Raw genomic sequence first — 9,478 nt, 5'->3', positions numbered from 1 at the left:
GGAGGTAACACCGGAGTTTCTAGTTTGAGTGCATGCCGACAAGTTCTTTGCAATGCTCGAACTTGTCTCTTGGTACTACCTTGGTTAGTATATCCGCGGGATTCTCACTTGTATGGATCTTCTTGACCTGCATAGATCCATCCTCTATCCTTTCTCGAATCCAGTGATATCTCACGTCGATATGCTTCGTTCTTGCATGATACATGGTGATTTTGCTCAGGTCTATTGCACTTGACTATCACAATAGACGACATACTCCTTCTGATACAATCCAAGCTCTCGAAGGAACTGTTTCAGCCAAACCATCTCCTTGCCAGCTTCAGTAGCGACAATATACTCTACTTCAGTTGTAGAGAGTGCAACACACTTCTGCAACTTCGACTGCCATGATATAGCTCCCCGTGAAAATGTGAACATGTATCCTGTAGTAGATTTATGATTATCAAGATCACCTGCCATATCAGCATATGTATAGTCCTTCAAGATTGGATCAGATTCTTCAAAACACAAGCAATCTCCTATAGTACCTCTTAGGTATCTGAGTATCCACTTGACTGATTCCCAGTGTTCCTTTCCAGGATTTCAAGGAATTTGCTAACAACACCAACTGCATGAGCAATATCAGGTCTCGTGCATACCATTGCATACATCAAGCTTCCGACTGCTGAAGAATAAGGAACTCTAGCCATGTTCCCTTTCTTATCCACTATTGTAGGACACATCTTCTTGCTCAACTTTAGATGACCAGCAAGAGGTGTGCTGACTGACTTAGCACTTTTCATGTTGAAGCATTCCAATACACGTTCAATGTACTTCTCCTGAGATAGCCACAACTTTCTGCTTGTTCGCTCTCGAACTATCTTCATCCCTAGAATTTGTTGTTCTAGGCCCAAGTCCTTCATATCAAATGACTTGGATAGATCTTCTTTTAACTTTGCGATCAACCCTTTGTCTTTTCCTACAATTAACATGTCATCCATATACAACAACAATATAATAAAGTTATTCTCAGAAAATCTTTTGAAGTATACACATGGATCAGAATAGGTCTTTATATATGTTTGACTTTTCATGAATGATTCAAACTTCATGTACCACTGCCTTGGTGCCTACTTCAATCCATAAAGGCTCTTATTCAATTTGCACACCATGTGTTTCTTTCCAGCTACTTCAAATCTTTCCGGCTGCTCCATATAAATCTCCTATTCCAAATCTCCATGAAGAAATGCAGTTTTCATATCCAATTGCTCCACTTCAAGATCTAGTCTAGCTGCTAAGCTCAAAATTGTTCGAATAGAAGTCATTTTGACAACAGGTGAGAAAATTTTGTCAAAATCAATACCTTTCTTCTGTTCGAAGCCTTTAACCACCAATCGAGCTTTGTATCTGACCAACTTGCCATTTCCATCTTTCTTAAGTTTAAAGACTCATTTGCATTTGAGTGGTCTTTTACCATTTGGAAGTTCAACCAGCTTGTACGTGCTATTTTTCTGTAGAGATTCCATCTCTTCCTGCATGGCTTTCATCCACTGGTTCTTTTCTGAATGGGACAACACCTCCTTAAGAATTTCTGGATCCCCTTCATCACTGATGAGGACATACTCTGTGGAAGGGTACCTGCATGACTCTACCCTTGGCCTCTCTGATCTCCTCAGAGGTTGAGGTTGTTCTTCTTCCTGAGTGGGGTGCTCCACTGGCTCGACACCATCATCAAGTTGCTCCCCCTACTCAATAACCTCATCAGGTTGCTCCCCCTGCTCGGCAACCTCGTCGGTCATACTTTTTGCACTTGTGAGATAGTTAGAAGAAGAAGGAATAGTAACAAGGTTAGGAATTATACCATTCTTGGCCTTCTCTGACATATCAACAGCAGTTCCAACTTCACTTTCTCGAAAGACTACATCTCTACTTCTGATGACCTTCTTCTTTACAGGATCCCACAATCTGTATCTGAACTCTTCATCTCCATATCCAATGAATATGCAGGAACAGATTTATCATCCAGCTTTGTTCTCTGCTCCTTTGATACATGTGCAAAAGCTCTGCAACCGAATACCTTCAGGTGTGAGTAGGGCACCTCCTTATTGGTCCAAACTCTCTCTGAGATGTCAAACGTCAACGGAACTGATGGACTCCTATTGATCAGGTAACAGGTTGTCTGACCTGCTTCACCCCGGAATGACTTAGGCAGTTTAGCCATTCTGAGCATGCTTCTCACCTTCTCAACAATGGTGCGGTTCATCCTCTTCGCTACGCCATTGTGCTGTGGGGTTCCAGGAACTATCTTTTCATGTCTGATCTCATGACTTGAACATTACTCTTCAAATTCCCTTAATGTGTACTCACCTCCATTTTCACTTCGGAGACATTTTAGCTTTTGACCCGTCTCCCTTTCTACCAGAGCATGAAACTTCTTGAAAACTTGAAAGACCTGATCTTTGGTTTTCATAATATAAACCCATAATTGTCGTGAAACATCATCAATAAAAGTAACAAAATATTTGTTACCTCCCACTGATTCAATTTCCATTGGACCACAAATATCAGAATATACTAGATCAAGTATATTTAATTTTCTTTCAGACGATGTCTGAAATAAGACTCTATGCTGCTTACCAAATAAACAGTAGTCACAAGATTTTACCATTGTACCTTTTGCATAAGAAATGAGAGATTTCTTGGCAAGAATCTGCAATCCCTTCTCGCTCATATGACCCATTCTTCTATGCCACAAATATATAGAAATCTCATCTTATGTCGCGTTCAATTCACCTTGGCATATTTCTGCATTTGTTTTGTACAACGTGCCACGAGCAACTCCCTTTGCAATCACCAATGAACCCTTTGTGAGTCTCCACTTTTGATTTGTAAAATAGTTCTCGTACCCATCTCGGTCTAAAGCAATTTCCGAGATCAAATTCATCCGCAAATTAGGTACATGTCGTACATCCTTTAGAACCAATGTACATCCGACATTTGTCTTGATACAAATATCACCAATTCCCGTAATCTTTGAGTAACTTGTGTTACCCATTCTCACAGTGACGAAATCACCTGCTACATATCTGCAAAAAAGATCTCTTACCGGTGTGGCATGGTAAGATGCCGCTGTGTCAACCACCCATTCCAACTCTGGACCTGACTGATGTATGCATTCCTCTTCCTCATTTATAAAGAGGTCAACATTATCATTGTTTTGAACCATGGCGGTTGTGTTGTAGTCATTCTTCTGGCCACTGGTTTCACCTTTGCCCGTCCTTGGATTTGGGCAATCTCTTTTGAAATGACCTGGTTGATCACAATTGTAGCAATTTCTGGCTCTTGATTTGGATCGGTTCTTTGACTTCCCACGAGCTCCGCATCTACCATAGTTGCTCGAACTCCTTTGATAACTCCTGCCTCTACCTTCTGTGATGAGAGACTGTCCTTGATTTTCAGGCTTCTTTCTCATCTTCTCATTGAGTAAAAGAGCCGATGTGACATCTTTTAACTCAATGGTAGTATTATTGTGCAGGATGGTTGTTGCCAAATTATCGTATGAAGATGGCAACGAGTTCAATAACAAGATCGCCTTATCTTCTTCCTCGATTTTCACTCCGACGTTGGCGAGTTGTGTGATTAATCCATTAAACACATTTAAATGTGATAAAAATTCGTACCTTCACCCATGTGTAGGGCATATAACTGCTTCTTCAGGTACAATTTATTTGTCAGCGTTTTGGACATGTATAGGCTTTCCAACCTTGTCCAAATGCCACGTGCGGTGACTTCATCATTGTTTTACCACATCATCTGATAAGTGCAACCTAATTGTACTAGCAGCCCTTTCATCCAAGTCAGCTCAATCCTCAACTTTCATGGTATCAGGCTTTTTAGCATCAACATCTAGTACCTTGTGTAATCCTTGTTGGATGAGTAGATCCCTCATCTATCTTTCCCATGTTGAGAAACCGTTATCTCCGTTGAATTTTTCTACCTCGTACTTAACTCCGGATATTTTTATTTTTCACTGAGTATAGTACTACTGAGAGTGAATAGTATTTTCGTAAACGAGCAGAACTTGTGCTCTAATACCGATTGTTGGAGTAAACCCCCACAAAATAATATTCACGGTACTAAAAGCGAAATAATAACGTAGCACTAAGATACGATAATTAATAAAAATAAAATAGTAACAACGACACCAAGATTTTTACGTGAAAAACCCTTCTTGAATAAGGAAAAAGACCACGGCCCCGACAGGAGCAACTGATATCGCTATAGCAAGGAATTTTACACTTTGTAGGTCCGAAAAGACCACTACAACACTCAAAAGAAATAACCCTCTTTTGATATTCCCACCTTACTACAATATCGCTCACTCTCTATTTTTCTCACAGACTATTTTCTTATACCTTGTCTGTGAAACTTCACTCTTTCTTTCTAACTCTCAGATATATTTTTCCTTTGAGATTGGGTGTATAGAAATGAGAGCCGAAGCTCTCCTTTTATAGGCGGATCTTCTCTCTCTCACGCCTACTACAATTCATATTTTCCTCTTGCAGCCTACCCCTTTTGACAATGCAGAAGATAAGAGTGGCTGCCAACCAACAAAGGAAGAAAGTCTTCCTTAAATCATGGGATGGACCCCACAATTACAACAAAAAATTCATTGTAATTCCACAAAATGGGGTCTAGAGAGGTTGTTTTTGATAGATTATCAGCTTAAAAAAAGATGAAAAAGAAGTAATAGCAATAAGCATTAACAACAACACAAGTAGCCAAATTACTCGGAGGAACAAAATTCGTATATGTGAAATAATATTAGTAATTCATTCATTTTATATTTTCACCAATTATGCCTTCTTGACTTTAATAGTCGAAGAAATTAACAAATACTCACGAGTCACAATACAATGAGCAGAATAAGAAAACTCAACTTACTTAATTTATTAACTTGAAAAAATACAAATAAAATTATGATCGATATATATTCCCTCTTAGGGTTCATACAATATCTCATTACAACTTCAAATAAAACTCATAACCATGCTACCCATACTCCAATATGACATATATATGAACCTCAAGTGAAGGGATTACCTCTTGGTGGAAGAATCTCACTTTTCCTCTTTTTGGTGTTCTTGAAGATTCAACCCATTTCCTATGGATTTGATCTATAATAGTATTAGTGTTGTTGATACCCAATTTTGCTTTCATATTTTTTCAAATAATATAAATACTTTCAAAACATCATTTTGCATCATTATTTAGTTTACAAATCTATACAAGCATTTTCTATAATTTTCCACAATTTTTAGAGCTTTAAAAGTAATTTTTCTGCATTTAAATTACTTGAATAATTTACTAATTATTCCTTTCAATTATTCTGTGATGACTTAATTATCTAAAATTACTACTTGCACCTATAATACATGTTTCAAATATTTTTCTTCATTTTTATATAATTACATTCGTATTTTAAAGGCTATTTGCACAATTTTGCAGTAATAGCCCATACACATACATAAATGCTCTTTATTTATATTATTTATGTCAAAATAGCATTTTATATTTTTATAATACTAGGTTATTATTTTTAATCATTTTAGTACATAAATAATATTTTTATTTATTTATAAAGCATTTTTATAAATTATTTTTGATAAATTGTGTGTATTTAAGAGTTGGCCCAGATTTAAACTAATTTTCGAACCAAAAATGGCCCAGCACCTTAGCCCAATAGCCCCCAGCCCAAAGCGAAATGACCCTTTAAAAGGACTTGGTCGGTATCCACTTTTATGACCCGCCCCGTTCATTTTAAATCTTAGTCGTTGATCTCTCAAGATCAACGACCTCCGTTCACTCTCCCTCTTAATTAACCTAACCCGCCCCAAAACCCTATCATTTTCTCTCAGACGCCGCCCTTGAATCATCTCTTCTCCTCTCCTCAGAAACCCTAGTTGCCCTCTTAATTTTCTCCAAATCCATCTCAACCATGGATTCTTTCCATGATTTTCTTTCCTTTTATATGTTTTCTCAGTACTACATGCAAGACCATGGTATTACTTAGTACTTGCCTAAACATGGCAAGTACTATCTCTCAGATTCTGGGCGTTCAATTTCAATCGCTTAAATCTGGACGATATCTCGTCCATATGCATCATGGCCAAGCTATATGGGTATGATTAGCCAAGGTCTCCGGCCAATTTTCGATTCCTGTCAATTAGGGTTTACCTAATCTTTCTCTAATCTGACTTTCTACTGATTCTGCATGATTTTATTTCCTTATTTATGTTAATTTTACAGTATTTCCTTGTTTGTTTGCCGGATTTCTACTGCTATATAAACCTCTCCCCATTCCTCTTTAAGACAGACTTTAATTGTGAGATTCACTAAAAATTGAGGCTATTACTCTATTGTTCTTTCATTCTCTTGTTCTATACTTTGGTTCTTGGCCGGCTGAAAGCCAAGGCCACCGAAATTTGATTCTTCAACCTTTCTTGGTGCGAGCACTGCCGGGGTTCCTTTGAAGCCCTTGGGAACTTTGACGCATTAAGATTCTGAGGTTCTTGCTCTTTGTTGATATTCATAATATTGTGAAATCTGTTCTTTCTTGTTGTTTGTTTAGCTGGTAAGTCTCTTGGCTTTACGATATCATTCTTTTGTGTTTATGCCCTGCATATTCATGCCTCTGAACTTCATGACTTAATATGTTCTTAGACCACCTTTATGTATAATTTGTTAGCATTTGAGCCTGTTTTGTAATCTGAACGTTCCTTGTACTTGATTCTACCTAATGCTGCTAATTCTGAGATATATTTATTCCTAATTTGAATAATTTGGACTCTCTTAAGTTCGTTTAGCTAATATGTTATGGGCTACTTCTATGTGCAACCTTGTTAGCTTCGCACTTGTTTTAAACCTCTTTAGCATCTAATTTTACCTAAAAGCTGCCAATTCTGATATGTCATTTGAACATGCTTCACCTGAACGACTTAGACCCTCTTAAGTTCATATTAGTCTACTGTGTAGATGCATGGATGCCTACATTTGCTATTTGACATGAGCTTGATTTATTACTTTGTTCTGAATCCCTGTAATGAATACCTCACATCTGTAATGTGTTGTAACCTGTGTTAAGACCTTTTCTATTAACTATGACTTGCTTCCCTGCTATTGTGTCACTCAGTATGTCTTTGGCTCACTTGATACCATATCCCTTTAGTGATTACTTGAGATTTTAGAATAGTTATCTCAACTTGTGTTTCCCTACCATGTTTGAACTATTTTGTTTCATGATATAAATTAACCTGGCTGTCTTATAATATTGTGATGAATCCTTGGCATAATTTGGACTTTTTAGCTTTAAACCTCTTAAGTTAGTCCCATACTTAAACTTGTTTGGTATTATGCACCTTTGCATGATAATCTTGTTAATGTGGCAAAATTGTTTCTCCCCTTAACTCTTTTAATATGTTTATGCCAATGTGTTAAGTGTTGAACCTGCTTCTAAGCCTTGTTGACCTTCTTGACTAGTTATTTTGTGTTCTCAACTTTGCTATGTCTACTTTAAACTATAGGTGTATTTCCTCAACTTCTGTCCCTTAACCATTGTCCACTCACCCTCATTTGTTACCTATACTATTCTGAACCTATCATTCTTAGCCGACTGAAAGCTAAGGCCACCAAGACTCTTAATATTGACCTCCCTAGTGTGAGCACTGCTCAGGGTCCACTTGAGACCCTTGTGAGCTCTGACACACTAGGACTTAGGGTTCTTTTAGCCACTCTTTTTACCACTGAGACCTGCGCTATCTCTGACACTCAATTCTTTCTTCTTACTGTCTACTGAATATGCAAACTGGTTGGTTTAAGTGATTCAATATCTGGGTAATATTGGTCAATCTATGGCTGTTTGGTTTGGCTTGAGTTCTCCTATGGCTTCTGGGTTGTGCTGATGAATATAGATCCCTATTGGAAATCCGGGTATGCTATGTGAGAGTTGTTAAATGCCCAAGCAATGATAGGTATTTTCTTGTGGGCCCGTCGTAGGGCTACTATTAGTGCTTGTATAGTTTTATAATTACATTTATCATTGGGCCTGTAATAACTTTTGTAATAAATAATTGGGGAGTTAGTGAAATTAGGGGAATGTGTATACTCTACTATTTGCATGCAATGGTAGAAAACATACCCATAGGATTTATGTGATTTACTTGACTTGTTGTATATACCATTTAACTTCCACTGGTAGAAACCATGCCTTTAGGAAACTCATGCATACACATAACTTGTCTATCGTCAAAGCATGGGTATTGCTTTGTGTTACTAGACAGCATGTAGGGAATGAATGCCAATGAACTTTCTTTCGATTTGTATGACTATAGCATATTCATTAGATATCATGCCTATACGATCTCACTAGCATATGTTCTATTGATTTTCACCTAGAAATCATGTCTATAGGACCTTAATTAACCAATCAGCTACTAATATTGTTATCATATTGCTCCGCCTAGATAACATGCTTATAGAGGTAAAATGTTATAAAATCAAAGTATGATTGTCAATTTCTAGAGATCTTGCCTACAGGATACTGTCACTCGCTTAATATTGTTGATCCCCTTGTCAGGACTGGCTTCCCAGAGCTGTTTTCATTTGTTTAGCTATGCCACTATTAGATATCATGCCTATAGGACATATCACTATCCTAAAAATTGGTATCTAAAACCAGCGTTAGTAGCAAATGGTTTACTGCCTCCTCGTCTAAGCCACTAAAGGCAATAATGTTATATACGCTCATTTGAATCCAAGGTAACCTAGAAATCATATCTATATGGCTTAAGGATTTTAATTCTGAAACTACCTAACATGAAAACCTGTTTTGCGTGCATTTGTTGTCTAAGTGTGGAGGCTAACTTGAGCCCTTAATTGCCCATATTTGAAGTCCAATTTGTTTTGTATGTCGCCCAGTATTATCATTTTGAGCAGCCTAAGTTAAGTCTAGAAACACCCTAAATAGAGGTCCAATGCCTTCTGGACCATATGCATGGGACGAGTAGTGCAAGCATAGAACACGACTTAGAATTGAATTAGAGAACTTTTAGGTAAACAACTTTAACATAGTAATCGGGTAGCAGGAGATGATAGTCTGTGCCCACTGAATAATATGAGTAATTGCCTACCCCAAGGGAGTTGCGAAGTATTATTTATGTTGCACGGGGTGATCCTTTAGGCTAAAAAACTTAGGACCTCCCTCTTTTCTTTGTACATTTAGTCATTTAATATAGACTTAATAGTTATATCCTTGTAATCCTTATTTCTCATCATGTTATAATAGATTCATTTGACCCGTACTCTCTTTGTTTATCTTTCCTAATTATAATCCACATAATCTTAAGTTCGGCCGGGACCCACAGTTGTGGACCTCGAAGAGTGCCTAACACATTGTCTTTGAGGTAATTTGAGCCCTTACCTGATCTTTGGTGGCGTTGAC

This window comes from Nicotiana sylvestris, chromosome 7, assembly GCF_000393655.2.
Source record: "Nicotiana sylvestris chromosome 7, ASM39365v2, whole genome shotgun sequence".
Taxonomy (NCBI): domain Eukaryota; kingdom Viridiplantae; phylum Streptophyta; class Magnoliopsida; order Solanales; family Solanaceae; genus Nicotiana; species Nicotiana sylvestris.
This window is presented reverse-complemented; position numbering follows the sequence as displayed.